Below are 21,702 nucleotides of genomic sequence, written 5' to 3' on the forward strand. Positions count from 1 at the left end.
TGGTCATGAGGAAGTGACAGGGCTCACCTTTCTCTCCCTTGAAGAGTACATAGAGTCAAAGCAGGAAGTTGGGACAATTACACTCTTTCCCACTTTCCCTTTCATCTCTATTGTTTCTCGAAGCTCAGTTAAATGCACCCACAAGCCTAAAAAGCTTGGCAATGCCTGATTGCAAGTTTTGCTGTTTTAGAGGCCCAAACTATATGTCACACTCCGTTCTCTTGTGTTTTCCTGATTTTAATCCAAAGCAGTTGAGGAGGCTATGTTCTTGACATGAGGACGACAGTAGGCCGATTAACCCTTTCACCTCTGATCTTTTTGTTGTTGTTCAAAATCTCCCCGCCCCCTATGTCTGAGTGGGTTTTAAGCAGAAAAAACAGCAGAAGAGGTACGCAATCCCCGCCCCCAGCGTACTCATCAGTCTGCTGATCGAGGCTGCAGCCTCTGCAAATGCTTTAAAAAAAAGCAAGGAGGAAAAATACACGTGGATCAGATGTAGTTAAGGCCTCTTTCTATTTAAGTCTCTGCACATTTGACCTTTGTTCTATATGTTTAGATAGTTATTGGTAGCAATTACATAGTCCTGAATAGCAGTGATAAAACTTTCCAACTAGTTTATGTGGTTAGAAGTTGTTCCGCATATAACACCTTTCAGATGACATCACATCTATATTTCCTCTCTAAAGAGCTCCTTACCATTTCTGCACTCAGAACTTGCCATGTCTCTTCTGTTTTATTGATGCTGAAGAAGGGCAGAGAAAGTGACTCATGTCTGAGGCTGTGAGGAGTAAAGATTTGATCTGCCTTGACAACTGCCTGGAGAACGTGGTGATCAGATATTCTAAACAGTTCCACAGTTCTGGTACCTGATTTTTCAGAGCGCAAAAATCCTCAGATGCTATTCCATAGATACAGGTACCCATCCTGAATATAGAGAGATGGGACTACCTTTAAAGACAGTTTGAAAACTGCAGCCGGTGCAGAATTCAGTTGCTCGCCCTGGAGAGACGGTCTGAGCACATCACACCAATCCTAATTCAATTGCTCTGCTACCAATTAGCTTCCAGACTCAACTCAAAATGTTGGTTTTTACCTATGCAGGCTTATGGCAGCTCAGGACCCCAAGACCTCAAGAACTGCTTTCCTCCTTATGAAACAGACCCATACCTTGCAATCAATCATTTTATTTGTGTGTCGCCTTTCCAAAGTCAAACCATGCTCAAGGCGTGTATGCAAAAAGCTACATAACTACAAACATCACAAAAGTAGGCATAAACAATAAAAATATCAAAAAGTACACAACCAAATGACAACGATTTCCACATAAATCATAAGAAGATCTAAAATAAAGATACAGAAAATGAATGTCAATAAGAGCAGTGAACCCACCTAAACAATACACTAGCCCACGTGTCCTCCCCATCCAGCAACACGAATGAGCCTTTTCAGTGGTGGCTTCCCACCCAGGCAGCCCTGCAGATCTGCAGTATTACCAAGTTGTATGGCTTGTGCAGGATTGCAAAACACAGCGGTATAGGAGGCCTGTTACACCAAAATGGTCCCCCAGCAATGTGCCCGTTTTTTACAAAAAATGAAGAACTGTAGTAAAGTCAACGCAGGACCACCTAGCACAAAGTTGTGCTTTTGTGTGGAATAGAGTCTTCTGTACAGTGGTCTTCACACTTTTGCCTCTGGCTTTGTCCACCAGAGGGATGTGGGTGGCGCTGTGGGTTAAACCATAGAGCCTAGGACTTGCCGATCAGAAGGTCGGCGGTTTGAATCCCCACGAAGGGGTTAGCTCCCGTTGCTCGGTCCCTGCTCCTGCCAACCTAGCAGTTCGAAAGCATGTCAAGTGCAAGTAGATCAATAGGTACCACTCCGGTGGGAAGGTAAACAGTGTTTCCGTGTGCTGCTCTGGTTCGCCAGAAGTGGCTTAGTCCTGCTGGCCACATGACCCAGAAGCTGTATGCGGGCTCCCTCGGCCAGTAAAGCAAGATGAGCGCCATATAACCCCAGAGTCGGTCACGACTGGGCCTAATGGTCAGGGGTCCCTTTACCTTTTTTTGTCCACCAGGGGGTTGCCATGAGGAAATAGCCTGAAAAGGACTAGGAACTGAGACCCAAGCAATGGCTCAAGCATCCCTGTGTTCAGGCACTCCCTCTTCACACGCTGGAATAAGTCTCCAACTAATAAAAGAACAAAATCCTAAGCATGTGTGGGATCCATGCTTGGGCACGTGAGCACGAGGCCAATCCAATAATGGTCTTACTCACCAGAACTTTGTATCGCAAGATTTATTCCCTGATAGTTGTGCGATGTACTCCGCTCCAGAGTTCATGGTTTAGAGGAGCACTTGCAGAGTGTTTATACTCAAAACTTAGTGGCAGCTTCTTGTCTTGGACGCATTTCTAGGAAAATATTTTAAACTATTTGCAGACCCTCCAAGTCTCCCTATTTTCCAGGGATTTAGAGAAGCCGTCCTAGTTTCTGATTTGATCCCAGAATGTCCTGCTTTTCCTTAGGGTGTCCCTATTATCATTGGAGAAATGTTTGGGGGTATGCAATTATCCGACTTTTGAGCTGTCTGAAGGCAAGCCTGTATAGGGAAGTTTTTTTTAATGTTCAATGTTTTATTTAGTTTTTCCATTTCAGCCTCTTAACCAAGGATGAGAGCATTCTGCACTTGAAAGAAATCTTGCGTCCTAGTAGCCCAAATTCTGTGACTCTTCTGCCAGTGTTAGGATTGCTCTGGAAATCTCTGCTAGATATTTACAGGTATCAGGTCACACACCTCAGATTCTTTAAAAAAAACCCCACAAAAGCCAGCTGCTATTACCCAGATCCATCGACACATGGATTTCTAGCTATGCAGAGAGCGGAAATAAAGAAACACATGGTAGCCTATATGTTAGCAAAACTGGAGATTAATTTTCAGTGGTGTGCAAGTAATTAAGATTGATTCATGGCTCCTACATCATCCCGCTTTATTTTTTTTTCATTTCCCTCACCCATTTGTTTACCATCCAGCCTGCTGAAGAATTAAGGAGAATTCAAATGCTTATAAACTATTTTGTACCAGTTGGTTTCCAAAATGTGGATTTGTGTATTTTTCATATGGGCTGACCTTTGTTTCTTGTTTGCTTGACTTGAAAAATACATAATTTAGCCACACAACAGGGCTAAGTTTCAATTCAAACTGGTATGGAAATGTGAGGAACTGATCTTAAGTTTTGAGAAAGAAGAAACCCAAACTGACAGATTCCACCATCCCTGTCCTGAATGTGGGTTTTGGAGTTTTTCCCGACGGTGAAATAGGCTTCTTGCATTCCTCAGTTGAACTTTCGTTCATCATTCAGCACCTGCTGCCACCTAGTGGACAGATGTAACAGTGCTTGCGGGGGATCCTTTGAGTTGCGCAGTTGTCACAGACATTATTTGCCACGTGCATCTGCTAATCGCAAACACGCTGCCATCTTCAGCTGCCAAGCTTTGTCGCCTTCTGCTTCCTGAGCACAATAAATGCCAACAGGAACTAAGGAATTCTGGGGCTTTAAAAAATAGTTACAGTTTTGGCAGAGCATGGAAATGCAAAAGACATGGAAACAGAGGTTCCTCATAACCTTCCCTTCCCCCCTTCATTGTCCCCAGTTCCTGCACAGGCTATATTTATTTTTTAACACAGGTGCTTCATACAAGAGGAGTGCTGGGCAAAAGAGCTATCTTTAAAAAAATCATTTCAGGATATTTAATGGGAAGTGAGTCATAAGTATGCAATGCAATAAATAAATAAAGCCAGAAAGCCACATTCTGTAATAAAAGTAATTGGTGCCGGTGCTATTTATGAACAAAATTAATTAGTAATTAATCATTGGAGAGAGAGATTTGGAAGAGAGATCTCCCACTCTTTCACATTGTTCCAAGCACATTAAAAGTTGGTTACATGTGCAACTGCCCTCACCCACCATTAAACAAATGTTCTCCATGAAAATACTTAGGCTAGAATAAATCACAGACAATTAGCTTTGCAAATAAATGAATGTTTTACTCACAGAGGTTCCAGAAGTTACAGCAAACAAGTCTCCATTCGCTGGCAGTAAAACAACGATAAAAAAGGTTCCATACAACTTAAAAAGAAAAATAAATTGGCTTCCCTACATAAAGGATCACACAATCTTTGGGTTAGCAAAAATGCAGCCTGTAAAATCTCCTTTTAGAGAGATTCAGTTCACTTCCAGCGAGCCATGGCCACATGGCTTCCTGCTTGTTCCAGGAAGCACACAGACAGAAGAAAAATGGGGGAGGGGAATACAAGTGGCTGCAGTGAATCTGCCAGGCCACATACACTCTGGTAACTTGAGCCAACTTTCATGCAGGCAAGTGCATAGCTGTCAACTTACAGATTTGAAAATAAGGGACCAGCAGCCAAAATAAGGGATTTTCCAAGCACAGGTATGTTCAACTTCTGAGCCCCTCCGAGCCAAAGGCAGAAAGCCCAGCCAGCAGCCAAACGAAGCCTCAAGTGGTGGTTCCCACAGCGCAGCAACCCGGCAAAGGGGATGCAGCAAGGAAAACCACCGTCACCTCTCCGCTGGGAAGCGCTGAGCAAAGAAGAGTCCCCAGGCAATGCGGCCGATTTGATTGGCACAAGGCATGCAAGCTCCACTCCCCGGTCATTCTTAAACTCCTTACTGGGTGAGCAATGCAGCCAAGCAACACAGTTGGAGCCTCCCTCCTCCCTGGCTGGCAGGGAGGGAGGGAGAGGAGCTGCTTCCTTTGAAACCCGGGAAATTTAAGGGAAATCATCAATAAGGGACAGCAGCAGGACACAGCGCTGGGATAAGGGACTTTCCCACCAAATAAGGGACGGTTGACAGCTATGCGCAAGTGTGATCCAGTAACTGTATATCATTCGAACCGCCGACCTTATGACTGGCAAGCCCTAGGCTCAGTGGTTTAACCCACAGCGCCACCCACGTCCCTTTATTGTACATTAGGGAGGGTGAAATTAAATATTCCCCTTTTTAGTGGTGCCATGCACTTAATGTAATGTGTTCAGTTGATTTCCATTAACATGGCTTTTCCCAACTAAGACTGACCCAAACCTGGTCTCACAAGCTTCAATAATTAGCTGGAGAAAAATGGTGTCAAAGGAGTTTGCACTCACAACACATTCAGGCAGCCATGATCCTCTGATATGCATTAAGATGGCGGTGCCTCCTGCCCAGCACCATTTGGGCAACAAGCCAATTCTCTCAGCTGATAGTGCTCTACAAAAAAAGCATCTTCCAGAAAGTTCAGTGCTCTTTGTTCCCCATTTTGCCTTCTCTGCCTAGAGACAGTGACGTTCTGGTGCACAAAGTGAGCTGGGGTTCTGCCTTGCATATTTTCAGGAAGCTCTAAAATGACCCCACTTCTTTTCAATGGACCCGAGTCTGGCTTAATTTGAAATAAAACCACCCCGTGTCCCTTTTGCCCTTCCATTTTGAGTACTAGGTTGCAAATAGCAGCAAAAGGGCATGAAAGAGGTAAGCATTTTGCTTTTCGTTGTGAAAATGTTCGTTACAGAACACAAGGGAACATTCAGCAACACAGACCGCCCAACTTTTTGCAATGTTTTTTGGCACAGGCGTTTTTCAGAAGACTGCCGTCTCCCCATGGTTTTCTCTCCACATTGCATCAGAGAACATGCCCCTCTCATGGCATGTTTCAGTGAAATGGAATGCCCCCACGCGGGGGAGAGTTCCTCAGGAAATATGCATCTGTCTGTGAAGAATTTGATGTATTCAGAAATAACTATTGTCACAGATTAAAAGACTCAAGGATTACTTGTTTAACACACTGGTTTGGTAACCTGAGTAAAGGGAGGTGCTGGCATGGCATTCCTCCCTTACGAGGTGGCGGGGGCGGGGGGGAGGGACACCTGATAATGACTTGAGCTTATCCCCCCCCAAAAAAAATCCAATTTCTATCCTCTGAAAAACACAAGGAATTGCCTGAATATGCACAAAACAAGCAAATTTGAAAATAAAATGTACCTTTAAACAAATGCAACATCCAATATATGTATTGAGCATAAGAATAAATCTGTCTGTTCATGTAGCTCTTATATGGAAACTCTGGACAAGTTAGTTTCCATTGGATTTCTTCAGTCCTGTGCGCTCAATGAGATTACTTAATGTCCACAAAAGGACTGAACAGCTACTGTTTGAAAATACGTTTTCTTAACCTGAGGCGCCCTTTCCCTAATGAGGCCTCTCACCACCAGTGCCCTTCCACCGTTCAGCTTCCATTCTTAGACTGAGGTAAAGTTCGCAAACCGGGACACTACTTCTGGTTTTGCGAAGTTCATAAACCGAATCATTTGTAAACAGGGCTGTTCTTAAACTGAGGTACCACTGTAGTTAAATCTATTAAAAATCTGTATAACAAAGTACGTTTGGTCAGATTATTCCATTTTATCACATCACACATTGTGGCATTCATAGCATGGAACTGGGAAGCAAAGCAGTACAGTGGTGCCTCGCAAGATGAAATTAATTCGTTCCGCAAGTTTTTTCTTCTTGCGAGTTTTTCGTCTTGCGAAGCACGGTTTCCCATAGGAATGCATTGAAAATCAATCAATGCGTTCCTATGGAAACCACCTTCAGACCAGGTCCGGGGACAGTCTGTCCCCCGACCTCTTCTGAAGGCTGGGGGGGGGACAAGGGCTTTTCTTCCCACCGCCAGTCTTCAGAAGGCTGTTCTGAAGGCTGGCGGTGGGAAGAAAAGCCCTTCTCTACACCTCCCGCCCCGCAAGCTCCGGGGACAGGAGGGCTTTGTTGCCGACCGCCAGCATTTTAAAAGCCCCCGGGACAGCGGAGACTTCTCCGCTGTCCCGGGGCGATCTTAAAATGCTGGCGGGCGGCAGCGAAGCCTTCGCTGCCGACCCCCAGCATTTTAAAAGCCCCCGGGACAGCGGAGGTCTTCTGAAGGCAGGCGGTGGGCGAAAGTCTTTGCTCCCCCCCCCGCCTGCCTTCAAAAGCCATCCAGGATAGCGGAGAAACGCGCTGCGCTTCTCCGCTATCCCGGGAAGGCAGGCGGGGGGGAGCAAAGACTTTTGCCCGCCACCGGCCTTCAGAAGAGGTCCAGGACCTCTTCTGAAGGCCGGCGGTGGGCGAAAGTCTTTGCTCCCGACGGCCAGCATTTTAAAAGCGGTCCGGGATAGCGGGAAAGCGCAACGCGCTTCCCTGCTATCCCGGACCGCTTTAAAAATGCTGGTGGTGGGGAGCAAAGCCTTTTGGCCCCCGCCGGCCTTCCTGGACCTCTTCTGAAGGCTGGCGGGGGGTGAAAGGCTTTGCTCCCCACCGCCAGCATTTAAAAGAGGTCCCCGGAGAGTTCCCTATGGGCTTTCTTCTTGCGAAGCAAGCCCATAGGGAAATTCATCTTGCGGAACGACTCAAAAACGGAAAACTCTTTCGTCTTGCGAGTTTTTCGTTTTGCGAGGCATTCGTCTTGCGAGGCACCACTGTAATGCTGTTCTCTGTGAAACAATGCTTTCCTCCAGCTGCAAACATCAAAACAGTACTTATTTTACATGAAAGAAAAGAAAATATTGGATATGTCAAAATGGGACCAAGACATGCATTTCAGACAAGACTGCTTTCACTATAAAACTCTTCAGATTACGTATGAAATTATTCTCAAAGTGAAAGGGATACATTTAGGTGGTACACCTGGAAGGGAAAAGATCCTGCAGCAGGCAGAACCAGAGGCATTTTCATCTCCATAACAGAGCCACCCAAAATCATTGTGCTAACTATGGAATATTCAGGAGAGAGGAAACGTAAGTTACCTGATAATGACTTGAGTTTATACCAAAAAAAGCCTTAAAAGATATACTACCAGTGGCGTAGCGTGGGGGGTGCAGGGGGGGGCCGGCCGCACCGGGCGCAACATCTGGGGGTTAGGGTTAGGGGGCGCAAATCCACAGGTTAGGGGGCGCAAATTACTTGCCTTGCCCCGGGTGCTGACAACCCACGCTACGCCACTGTATACTACTAGAGTAAACATAATACATACTACTAAACATAAGGTAAAGGTAAAGGGACCCCTGACCATTAGGTCCAGTCGTGGCCGACTCTGGGGTTGCGGCGCTCATCTCGCTTTATTGGCCGAGGGAGTTGGTGTACAGCTTCTGGGTCATGTGGCCAGCATGACTAAGCCGCTTCTGGCGAACCAGAGCAGCGCATGGAAACACCGTTTACCTTCCCGCTGGAGCGGTACCTATTTATCTACTTGCACTTTGACGCGCTTTCGAACTGCTAGGTGGGCAGGAGCAGGGACCGAGCAACGGGAGTTCACTCCGTCATGGGAATTCGAACCGCAGACCTTCTGATCGGCAAGTCCTAGGCACTGTGGTTTAACCCACAGCGCCACCCGCGTCCCTACTACTAAACATATATATACTATATTAGTATATATTAATTTATACTACTAAAGTAAACAATATATACTACTAGAGTAAACCTAAGTGCTAGAGTTTTTCATGGAAGAACATGCAGTCCCGGGAGCTCCCTTGTGCAGCCCAAACACAGGTTTATGCCCACAGTAAGACCTAGACCTCAGATGTTTCCTCATTTAAAGCCAGAGGTGATTTAGTTCTCCAGACCACAAATCCTGAGGGGCGGGTTGTAGACAGTGGGTTGTAGGCATATGGTTGTGCATGAGGATTTTGCACTTGGATGACAAAGGGAGAGCTGTGGGTGGATGCATGGACAAGTCCCACTGTGGGAAGCAGGGAAGCTCCTGCACCACTGAAAGGGCATTGCTGATGATGCTGGTGCTGCAGTTGCTATCTCTATCGCCTGCACAACATTGTTTGCTATGCCTGGCTCCTTCTCTTTGCTGCTAAATGAAGTCTAAATAAATAAATAGTGTTCATACATGCAGTTGGGAAATGGAAAACGTGCTATTTCAGCTTTCATCTCATGTCCCGACACGCACATGTATTTTTTCCCCTTTCCTACAAGTTTAAAGCAGCTTACAGTGAACCAGCCCTGCGATTTCCAGAACTGGAAGATTGGGGTTTGCAGAAGAGAAGGACTGCCAAAATGATCAAACTAGTTTACTCAGTAAATAGCTGTTTTATTTTTAATTATTTTATTGTTTTTATCCTGTGTTTTATTTTGTGAACCACCCTGAGATCTTATGATGAAGGGTGGTATATAATCTAATAAATATGAGTAATAAATAATAGCCCTGGCCAGTCTGTTAAACATCTTCTTTTGTAATGCAGTCTAAGGCAGTATGTTGTAGACAGTGCTATTTTTCTAGAAAAAGAGGGGCTGAAACTCATCAGGAACGGCCCCCTCATTCTCTTATAATGACAATGGTGCCTACCTGAGAGGTGCCAGAACTGAGTTCCAGTGAGTTCTGGCTGAAATAAAGAGCCCTGGATAGAGACATTTTGTTTGACATATAAGGGCATTATTTCCTTCCCCACCCCTTCTCACTGGAGGGGATTTGAAGTAAGTATGGGGGGGGCGGGTGTAAGTGGGCAGTACTGGAACTTAGTCTGAAACAGAAACAGATCCCCCCCCCGCCATGAGAATCAAATGCGATGGCATTGGCAGTTCCCCATGGAGAGCAATATCTGTTGGAGTTGAGTTGATGCTACAAACCACCATCTTATGCTGAACCCATATATATGTGCAAATAATCCTTATATCACCAAAACACTGCAAGCCTCCAGTGGCCTCACTGAAAGGAAAACAACTCAGCGTACACCCAGTGAAACTTCTCATTGCTCAGAGATTGGGGTAACAATACTGTAGTAATGCCATTTGAAACAGACAAATGACCCCAAGGAGTACCAAAGCATCATTACTTACCAATCATAGCTGAGAAAGCCACCAGGATCCAGAAAGTAACGAGGAAAGGCACATGAACGTGGAGCCAATCAAAGGTGACTATCTGGAAGCCGCCACTGTGGTTAGTTGCCTTGATGGTTTCATTTGCAGTTCCGAGACCATCTCTTTCAGTAAGCCCTTCTGAATGGCACATCAACACTATTAGCAAAATGAAGAAAGGCAAAACGAATGCCCTTTTCTTCATGTTCAAAGAACTGCTATCTAAAAATTGCCTCCTTGCGCGCAATGTGCTATTTATCCCTTTTAGTATTGCTTAGCTTAGAGGTCAAAGTGGGCTTCCCACTTTTGCTTGTATTTTCTTGGATGCCCAGTTGAGAACTCCTAGCTGTCAATAACAGGTTCTTCCTCTCAAATTCTGCTGCCTGCTCTCCAGCCAGTGGGGGGCACTATCCCTCCAACCGTTTATTCCTGAGGAGCCAAGCAGCACTTTGGCAGGTGCAGCCCTGGGCGCAAGGATCTTACTAACTCTAGGAGAACCTCTAAACCTCTTTCGTGCCTTTGGAAGAAGGAGTGCTTTTTATGGTGTTTAATTGGAAGGAGGGGTCAGATAAACCTCTAGGCAGGTTTATGATGACTGCTTTCCCCCTCAGTTCTGATTTGTAAATAAGTGTAAAAGATTAATGACATCTCTTCTTAATAATTATAGAGAGGTGGGTGTATAAGGTTCTTTTGGAGAAAGTGCATTACCCAGGACTTCGCTCTCGCTTGAACAAAGTGCATCCTCAAGGGAGATTAACAGGTAAAAAGCAAACTCTGCAGGTAGTAGCCTTCAGGACAGGTAGTCAGCCAAAGGACACCTGACAGTTGTACCAATTAACATTAAAAAACTTTTCATAAGTAGAGAAAATTTGAATGAATACAGCCGATTGTCAGTTAAGTGGTGAGCCAACCAACATCAGTTTGGGTCTACAACCTCTAAGGCAGGGTGGTACAACTTTTAATATCAGGTGGGCCATGGGTTCCACACTGCCTTGTCATTTGATATCCCCCCCAGCCCTGGAGTTGCCTTCCCAAAGCTAAGTGAGGTGCTGGGCTTTGGGAAGGAGGCATGAGGCTACGGCAGGCTCCCAGCTTCTGAAGGTGCTGGAGGATTCTAGGACCCTGCCAGAGCTCTCATGTCTCCTTCCCAAAGCCCAGCACCTTGCTTAACTGGCTTTGGGAAGGCAGCACAAAGGCTGCGGGAGAGGGTATCAAATGTTGCTGAGGGCCGCTAAAAAAGGTCTTGAGCGCAGCATGAGGCTCTTATGCCATGCACTGGACCGCCCTGGTCTAAGGTACAGTAGTTCCCAGAAATAGCAATTCAAGTTTAGATAAGCAATGTCCATCAGCTGAGCTAAAGAAGGATTAATTAGATCTGGATTAGCAATGGAGAATCTATTTTACAAACCAAGATCAAAGGAACCTAGTCTGTTTAATTTAAATAGTGAAGACAGGAAGACCTTTTCCTGTGGAAGAATTGCTACCCGTGCAACTTATTTGGAATGGTTCGCCTCCCACCAGAAGTTGAAGCAAGACAGACTGGGACAAGGGGAGAGTCTTCTCCTTGGCTCTGGAACTTCTTGGCCCCTTTCTGTTGATGTTCCATAGGCTGGTGAAAACTTGATCTTTCGTAAGGCTTTTAGCCTATCACATTTAAAGTATGCCCATTTCTGAACATTTCCCAACTCTGCAATAGAAAGGGAGAAAAACTTTTCTCTACCCTCTTTCTCCAAGCCATGCATAATTTCATAGGCTTTTATCATATCACCTGTCACTTGCCTTTTCTCTAAACAAAAAAGACCCAAACACCACAACCTCTCGTCACAGGGGAGTCACCCCATCCCCTTGATCCTTTTCTGAATCTTTTCCAACTCTACAATATCCTTTCTGAGGTGAGAAAACCAGAATTGTATACAGTATTCCAAATGTGGTTGCATGCACATAGTGTATCTTGATTTCAGTAACCCTTTTGACAAAGTCCCCAAAGATATTCTTCTGAAGAAGCTAGTAAAACTGAACCCAAAGAATGTTCACTAACGGTTCCTTATCATCCAGGAAGAAAGGGAAAAGTGGGGTGCCACAGTGTTTTGTCCTAGGCCCAAGGTTGTTCAACATATTTATAAAGGACTTGGATGAAGGTATAACGGGAATGCTCATCAAATTTGCAGATGACACCAAACTGGGGGGGTAGCCAATGCCGCTGAAGACAGAATCAGGATTCAAGATGACCTTAACAGATTGGAGAACTGGGCCCAGCTAACAAAATGAATTTCAATAGGGACAAATGTAAGGTGTCTACACTTAGGCAGGAAGAACCAGCTGCACAAATATAAGAGGAGGGACACCTGGCTTGCCAGTACAACCTGTAAAAAGGATCTAGGGGTCTTAGTAGACGACAAACCTAACTTGAGTCAACACTGTGATGCAAAGGCAAAAAAAGCAAATGTTATTCTAGGCTGCATCAGCAGAAGTATAGTGTTCCAACCAAGGGATATAATAGTCCTGCTTTGATCAGATTCCACCTGGAATCTTGTGTCATTCTGGGTACTACAATTTAAGACGAATATAGACAAGATGTAATGTGTGCACAGGTGGGCCATCAAAATGGTCAAGGGACTGGAAATCAAGCTTTATGAGGAAAGGTTGAGGGAATTGTATGAGAAGAGATATGATAGCCACCTTCAAATATCTCAAAGGCTGTCACAAGGAAATGGAGCAAGCTTGTTTTCTTCTGCTCTGGAAGGTAGGACCCAAACCAATGGATCCAAGTTACAAGGAAGAAGATTCCTTCAGGAAAACTTCAGGAAAACTTTCTGACAGTAAGAATTGTTTCACAGTAGGACAGACTCCCAGGAGAGGTGGTGGACTCTCCTTCCTTGGAAGTTTTTAAGCAAGGATTGGATGGCCATTTGTCATGTATGATCTAGTTGAGATCCCTGCCTTGGACGGGCCTTGACTAGAGGAGCCCCAGAGTCCCTTTCAACTCTACAGCTCCATGATTCTATATTAAAAAGCACAGGTCCAAATACAGATCCTTGGAGGCTGTCACTTTCTACACCTCTCCATTCAGAGAATTGTCCATTTATTCTTACTCTTTGCATCCTGATACTTAACCAATTCCTGATCCATGGTTGCTAAGCTTACTCACGAATGTTCATTACAAAGTTGGCCCACAGAGATGGGTGAAGGTTGAACTCTCCATGCATCGTTATTTTATTACTTATTAATTAACACATTAGCTGATGCGCAGAGAGTTTGATCCTGCTGGGACACACACCTGCAGGCCAACGTTGTCATGGTGATTAACAGGTAGGCTGTCCTGCTCAACTTTCAAAATCAGCCCATGAGGGTGTGGGAGATAAAAATCTGGCCCACTGGGCCAAAACCGTTCCCCACCCCAGTTTTAATGTGTCACATGTGAAAGTACTCTGAGCCAGGAAGGTATCTGAACTCTTTCACAAAGACGTTTCACTAGGACATTTATTCTGATAACAGGTATTGTACTTTGGAACCATGTACTCTGCATTTATTCGAAGCATGATAGATGATTTTAAAACAACATTAAGTTGCATAAAAATCAATGATGGTGTGTCTAACCTAATCGAAAACTTAAGTACACAATAAAAGGCTGACGGAGGCAAAGGTAAAGGCATATTCCCAGTCAATTCTCTTCAACAAAATGACAGTTTATGAATCCATGAAAGGTGAGGTACTGTTTGCAAGGACATGAGCACAAAATGTGGGTTATGTATCAACCTGAGTCAAAAACGAGCAATACCTTATCCTGAAGCTACAACTCAGCTTTGTGACTTTTGTTGCTAAATGGCAGTGGCTTCCAACGGGGTGAGATCCTGTTGTTCGGTCCCTGTTCCTGCCCACCTAGCAGTTCGAAAGCATGTCAAAGTGCAAGTAGATAAATAGGTACCACTCTGGCGGGAAGGTAAACAATGTTTCTGTGCGCTGCTCTGGTTCGCCAGAAGCGGCTTTGTCATGCTGGCCACATGACCCGGAAGCTGTACTGGCTCCCTCGGCCAGTAAAACGAGATGAGCGCCGCAACCCCAGAGTCGGCCACGACTGGACCTAATGGTCAGGGGTCCCTTTATAGATATGTTGGACCAAACGTTACAGAGGAAAAGGAGGAAAATTAGACTAGAGAGGCCAGTTGAGAAAATGAGCAAGGTTCCTGCACTTTTAACAGTTGTGTAGAAAAGGAAACTTCCATAGGAATAGAATAGATAACAAGCTGCACCTAGCCACCCCAAACTAGACATGAAGTTGGCACCTTTTGTGGCACCTGCATGTACACTGTGTCTACTTCCAGCACCGCGGACGGCAGCCCCTTTTGCCATCCTCTGTTCCTACAGTGATATGTAGGGTGACCAGTTGAAACATCACATTTTTGGCATCACATTGTAAAAGATTCAAATGCCCCTTCATTACTTTTCCTCTTGCTCTTAGGTGCCACAGGATTTTGTGATGTCTTTGATTTGTCTGTATTTAATTAATGCAGAAATCTGAATTGATTAATGGCATCATGTAAAGACTAATTAAAACGATGGAACCTAAACTAAAGAAGCCAAGACACATTGAATTGAAATATGAGGATCATTTGGAAGATTTTTTAAAAATAAAATAAAAAACATTAGACTCAACCCAAAACTTGGTGAAAGAATTCATTTGCTAGAAACTGAAGAATCTGTGAGATAAGTGCAGCATTTTAATGCAAATTTCCCACATAGTTGTAGTAGATAAAAGCCTGCAGGGGTACCATCTAAATCAGCAGCATACCACGGAGTCTTGGCTCTTCTTTCCTTGTCTACTGAGGAGAAGACTTCAGGTCATCTAAGGTTATCAAAAATAACAAAACCATTGTAGGCCTCCATGATATTACATAACACAGTGAAGTGAGTTTGGAAGAGAACCCAGGGCACAGAATTATGAAAAGCCTCAGGAGGTTATATGAGGCCCTAGAGGAGTTATTGGGGGGAAATTATACAAAATAGTTGAAGGATTATGATTTCATTGGACTATTTTTGTGGTGTAAGAACATGCCAGCTATTGAATTACACAATGACTCTTCATCAAGAGATCCTGCAAGTGGCTGGCATTCTTTTACACCAACAGACGTGGCTTAATGAAAACAATACTTCAATAATTTGTATCTCTTATGTCCCTGGGACAAACATTACAACAACGGTCTGTTTGAAAAAGAAGCATTTGATCAGAGTGCCAAAAGATATCCTTTTTTCTCCTGTTTTTTAAAAATATAAGCCTTTATCATTAGTAGATGAAGGCTTAGGGTTATTGGGGTCAACCAAGTACCTGCCGGGGGAGCACTATTTAAAAAAACACACCACCCTTTTCTTCTCTGTGCTGTTCTGCTCCAATCACAGCTTCAAGGCCATTCTATTCTAGAGCTGGTCTGTCAAAGTTCTCATTCTCCTGTTTATGTCCAATGTCAGGCCCTCAGAACGGGTTGAGACATTAACGTTACGAAGGGGCTCTAGATAGGAAAGAATCCAGGGCTCCTGCGCCTTGTATAGTTTCACAGGACATTCCAGGTGTAGCTGGCATGAGAAGATATATAAGAAGAAGGAAACTCAGAAAGTGTGACATTTCTCTGTGCACGGTTGCAGAGTTGTTATTCCAATTCTTATTCTAAGCCCTGAGGCAAAACATTCTGCCATCGCCCCCACAATTGGGTGTGGGGGTGAGGCTCTGCAAGGGCTTCTCCTCAAGGAAAAGCTCTTGCAAAGCCTCACCATGCTGCTGGGGTGCAACAGAACGCCTCCCTCTTAGTGGCTCTCCCTGTGAGGGGGGGTGATCCACAGGGCTTTTCTGCTTGTCTTTTTCTGCCCTCAGGGGTGGGACGGACAAGCAAGCGAGGCTGAGCTGTTCTGCCACCACCCCCGTCCTTACCTGGGCTGCTTCTCTGGTGGTTTGGAAGCAGTGGGGCAGGCGAGGTGACAGCAGGGACACCACCTTTTGCATTTCTGCTGCCTGAGGGCTGCTTCACCCTACCTCATGGTTGGGCCAGCTCTGGGAGGTAGACACAACAAGATTTGGAACAGCCCATCACTCTTAGATACCTTGAAAGTTCAATGGTAGAAAAGTAGCACATTTGTTGTGATCATTCACTTTTTCTGTTGCATAAGTTCTATTGGGATGTTATTGCAGGAAAAGCAGCCCAGCCCCCTAGTTTCTGAAGCAACAAGAATGTGTGCCACCAGTTCATATAATAGACCAGTATAAAGCATATGTAGTGAGATGGTCAGAGAGGAACACAAGCTCTGAACATTGGCGGGGGGGGGGAGATAGTTGACCCCCTTCCTCCTTAAATGACCCCCTTGACCATGCTTCTAATAACTAGGAATTAAATAAATGCCTTCAGTCCAGGGCAACTGGATAGCTCAGTCAGTAGAGCATGAAAATCTTAATTTCAGGGTCACGGATTTGAGCCCCACACTGGGCAAAAAGATTCCTGCATTGCAGGGGGACTAGATGATCCCAGTGGTCCCTTGCAACTTTACAATTCAATGGTTTTGTATATGAGCTCTTACAAAATATCACAATCTGGTAGTTACACACACAACCTGCCTTCTGCGTTTCTTCCAAGGTAGTTTGAATTGCAAAGGAAGCAGATGAAGCGTACTCAAAAAATTGTTTCAGAACTTCCTAATTCAAATACTGTTAGAAACTAAAGCCCATCATTAGAGAAATTGAATGAACTGCAAATATTGAACAACACCTGAGCTCTAGGCTGAGAACAGAAGAACTCGCAAACCCCAATTTACAGGAAGAAAGGAGGAGCGGGAAATCACATTCCCTTTTCCAATCACGTATATTAGTTCTTGCAGCGTCTGGGAGCAATTTGGTGTTTATCATTCACTATGTTCCTGGGTGGAAGCTATTTTTAGACCCCCTTAATCCTTCTGCCTTGTCCACCCTTGCCCCCTCCTCCGTTGTGACTGATAACTTTGCTTCCAGGAACCCTGCGGGGCATGTTTCCAAATCTCAAATGTTTTAACATCCTTAGTGCCCCCCCCCCCGAAATTCAAGGCAGGTTATTTTTAGCCATTTATCTTTTTTGGACCTCATTTTAGGTTGCTTAATGATTCTCAATTCCTGTCTCTTGATTTTCCTTCCTAACACAGCCATACCTTTAACATCGCCTCTCACTGCTCAAATGTCAGTGTGGTTAAGTTCTGTTAAGTTCTATAGTGGTGTGTTTTTTAGCCTGTCTTCTGAGCAGTGGCATAGCGTGGGGGGCTGGTGGGAGTGTGGCCTTAGGCACATTTTGATGATGGGGCACAACCAGGCGCCCCCACAACAGGCTCCCTCCTCAAGCTTGGAGCTGCATGGTGTTATGTACTGAGTTGAATAGCATCCAAAAGGCAGCAGTCTGATTGGTCCTAGAACATTAGGATTCAGAATGCAGCAGTCTGATTGGTCCACAGGAGCCACCCAATCCAGCTCCAGGTGGAAGTGAATCCGCAACCTGATTGGCCTACAGGTGAATCCTGGAATGAGCCAATCACGTGGGGCCCATTGTGTAAATAATGTATATAAAGCAGACATTCTGGGGGAACTTTATTCCTCCTCACCACTATGAGCTGAATAAAGAGCATGAAATCCACTCGACTCCGAATATATTTCACATACCCAGGCTGGACCTTCGAGGGAGTGACAGCAGTGCCTCCTTCTCCTTATGGCCACTGAAGGGACAGCCGTGTGCACCCCTCCCCTGGGCCATCAAGGAGGGAGGAAGAGCGCGTGACCCAGGGGGTGGAAGCAGTGGGGAGGCTGTGGCAGCTTTGCCACCCCTCTCTTCCACGGGGCTCCAGTGCATGAGTGTGCCCCCTGCGCCGCTTTGCAAGGCTGGGATTGGACAGTCCAACCCCAGACTTGCAATTCCACACAGGGCTGCCAGGGTGGAGTGAGTGTGCCCTTCAAATCAGTCTGATCGGATTGATTTGAAGCTGCCGCAACAGGCTGCCTCCGTGCCTCCTCCCCCCCCCAGCACACACATGCCCAGGGCGACTGTAGCACACGCTATGCTGCTGCTTCTGAGGCCTGAGAAAGGAAGAAACATTTGAGGCTGTATAAGATTTTCTCACTAAGCTGCTGAGATACCTCCACAGATGCTAGTAATATGGCCCACATGAGCTTGCTTTAGAGTGGAACTATACCTAAGTTACCTAAGGAATGCACAGAATTTTAAGCAGAGATCCCTCAACTCCATGTGAAAAGCAAGAGTCCTCTTGCCATTATTCAACTCAGTTGCTTACTCTCATCATACAGGCAAAAAGGGGTCTTTAGCCCCCCAATGTGAATAATGGAAGCTTTGGTAGAGCTCTCCCTTAAGCACTTCAGCAACCTGCTCCCATTTGCATGTTTCTTGTGCATGTGATTCAGAAACTGAGGGGAAACCAGCAGTCTCTGTTGCTATTCACACTGGATAAGGGGAATAAAAAAAGAGCTCTCTCTGTGTGTCTCATTTCATACTAGATAAGATGGTTGATGTGCATAAGGGATAGATGGAGTCAAAGGACTGCCAGCTGGTTGCCTATCTTAAAAGTAGACAATTTAAACAATCAGCGCATGCATGTTTTTGTTTTTTTAATTTATTTAATCATTTTTTTCAATACAAACAACCGCAAAAGACACATACAACAAAAACCATAAAAACACTAATAACACAATTTGACAATTCGGATCTGAATACACTGATATACCTATGACTACACCTTTTTAACAATATTTTCCCACCTCTCTCTCCTCCCCCTACTTCCCATCACTATCCGCATTATCGCTTAAATATTCCTTTGAGATTTCTTCATATTTATCCATTCTTAATTTGCATCAACATGAAATTTGTTTGTATGTAGCTAATCTGTCCATATTGTCAATCCATGTGCTCAATTGAATCTTTTCGCAGCTCTTCCAATTCATCAAAACAAGTTTTTTTTGCTTCTAATATAGCACGGTACATCCATTTTTTTTGACCCCTTGTAATCTCCCAGCGCATGCATGTTTGCATCTAAAACAATGAAACAAAATGCAAAAAATGAAAATTACTGAAGAGACAGTGTTTTGAAAAGTTACAACCTGCTCTGTACTTTAGTTATACGATACCACTCTTAGGGGAGAAATGTGCTCTATTGAAATTCCTGCTTCAATTTTTAATTTAATGATTTGCCTTTTTGGCTTGCACATGTTTGCTGTAAAACCCTAATAAAAGCAGCATAAACAGTCTATGAATGCTATCATTATGTTAAAATTAAAGGGAAGGAAGATATTTCTAAAAACTGGCAGAACATCCAAATACTTTACTCTGTGCTTGCTTCACATGACAACAGATTCATCATCATTCTTTCAAAACTCACATTATTCTAAAACTATTACCCTGTTACCTTGCCAAAACCCATAGAACAGACTTCAAATAAAAGCACTTTTCTTAACTGTTTAATAAAAGGGATGCCAATTTGTATTCTTACTGTAAAAACATACTGGGCTTGTCATTTAGGGGTGCAATGAATTTAACGCTATTGGCAAATGATGTTCAAATATTGTATACCCTTTTTTAAATTCAGAAATGCACTTTATATGCAGTCCAGTGTTCCATTTGCTAAAATGTAGGGTACAAATCTGATCAATGTTGGTTCAAATTCAAGGATTTATCTGCAGTGGTCTTGGGAATTTAACTTTCTCTTGCCTGTTTCGTACCTACAAAAGGTAAAACTATAAACTTTGAAGAATTTAATCAATGGATTACATTGCCAAGGCCCCAGACCACAACTCCGCAAAGGGAGAGTTCTCTGGCAACTGTAGCTCTGAAAGAGACATGGATCCACTTGCTGATCTGTTCCAGGTGGGTCGGTGGGTGACACTGTCACCAAACTTTGATGACTGGTCAACAGTGGATCAAGAATGCCCTGAGGAGAGATTCCCCTAGCACAACAGGAATGATCTGCTCATGTTTCGAACATGTGAAAAGAGTTTGCCAAAAATATTAAAAGGCCTATGTAAGTGATGTCACGAGAGGGTACCTGATGCCTGTTGACCTCTTCTGGAAAGAAGCAATCATTTGCAGGGAGGAGGAAGTCTAAAATCTTTGTTTGTGGTAGTGTAGTTTGTAAGTTAAAGGGTTGATTCAGAAATGATGCTACCTACCTTGGGATTGGCGGGTGGCGCTGTGGGTAAAAGCCTCAGCGCCTAGGACTTGCCGATCGAAAGGTTGGCGGTTCGAATCCCCGTGGCGGGGTGCGCTCCTGCTGCTCGGTCCCAGCGCCTGCCAACCTAGCAGTTCGAAAGCAGCCCCGGGTGCAAGTAGATAAATAGGGACCGCTTACTGGCGGGAAGGTAAATGGCGTTTCCGTGTGCTGCGCTGGCTCGCCAGATGCAGCTTTGTCACGCTGGCCACGTGACCCGGAAGTGTCTCCGGACAGCGCTGGCCCCTGGCCTCTTGAGTGAGATGGGCGCACAACCCCAGAGTCTGTCAAGACTGGCCTGTACGGGCAGGGGTACCTTTACCTTTACCTTGGGATTCTACATCTTCATTCCACTGTATGGGAAGACCAGGCTACAGGGTAATAAAAAACTGAATAATCTAAACGTGTGTATGTATAATCCTGCCCTTAAATTCATCGTCAGTAGGTTCAACTTTCCTTTGCAGACCATTCAGAGTATGCTACTTGTTTTTACAACCAATGGGAAAGAGACCCGTTTTAAGTTATGGTCTTCAAGAAATTACAAAATCGTTCTCAGCTCCCAATGATAAACACTTTTGCCATCACTCAGTTCCTATGCTTGATTACAACACATCTGTTGTTTTGTAATATGTAAGTTTATTAACATTTTGTTCTAAATGCTGAGGAAAACTCTGACATCAAAACTCCACCCAAGAAGAGTCAGTTTGTGAGCATCTTCCCTCTGTACCTTTTGATCTCATGAAAATCAAGATTTTGTACAAGAACATCCGGAAGACATTTGTAACACACATCCTTCTGCCTCTTACTTCCATAAAAACTGAACATCCCACTTTCCCCTTTAAAGGTCCTGGCAGAGGAAGAATCAGGCTCTGTGCTGAAGTTGTTGTACTCCCATTGTTTTGAAAGCATTTCTACGGTGTTATTTATAAATAATCCAGTCTTCATTATTCATTTAGGAAAGGATTGACCAGCTTCTACATTCCTGGGACTCAGTATACTTTGCAAACACAACTCAATTTCAAAAAGGCAAAATTAAGGTGTAAATAACAAATTATTAATCAGCTGCAATTGCAAAAGAATGAAATTCCAGTAAATCCTCTCATAATTACACAGGCCAAAGCAATAAAATAGCTCACGGGATGAAATCACAATATAAAATTGCAAAATACAGTGGTACTTCGGGTTAAGTACTTAATTCGTTCCGGAGCTCTGTACTTAACCTGAAACTGTCCTTAACCCGAAGCACTGCTTTAGCTAATGGGGCCTCCTGCTGCCGCTGCTGTGATTTCTGTTCTCATCCTGAAGCAAAGTTCTTAACCTGAGGTACTATTTCTGTAACCTGTAACCTGAAGCGTATGTAACCTGAACCCGAGGTACCACTGTACATAATCAACCCAATAACCCCCTCACCCCTTTTAAACAGATTGCTCATCTCAAATTAGACTCAATACAGTGGTACCTTGGTTTGCAACCGTTTTGGATTACAACCACGTCAAACCATGAAGTGTGTGTCCCTTTTTTTCGGATTACAACAAATTATTTTTTTGGGAGGCCCCATTGGCGAAAGTGCGCCTTGGGTTACAACCTGTTTTGGTTTACAAC

General features: G+C 44.4%; 1 long non-coding RNA gene across 1 annotated transcript; it reads right to left on the minus strand.

The window, feature by feature from the left end:
* Nucleotides 1-19,477: 19,477 nt before the first annotated feature.
* Nucleotides 19,478-21,264, minus strand: LOC128399694 (uncharacterized). The gene is made up of 2 exons (XR_008327256.1): nt 20,429-21,264; nt 19,478-20,062 (listed from the first exon to the last, which is right to left on the minus strand). It is a non-coding gene; the product is annotated as an uncharacterized LOC128399694 (long non-coding RNA).
* Between the last annotated feature and the right edge of the window lie 438 nt (nt 21,265-21,702).

This window comes from Podarcis raffonei, chromosome 13 (genome assembly GCF_027172205.1).
Source record: "Podarcis raffonei isolate rPodRaf1 chromosome 13, rPodRaf1.pri, whole genome shotgun sequence".
Lineage (NCBI taxonomy): Eukaryota > Metazoa > Chordata > Lepidosauria > Squamata > Lacertidae > Podarcis > Podarcis raffonei.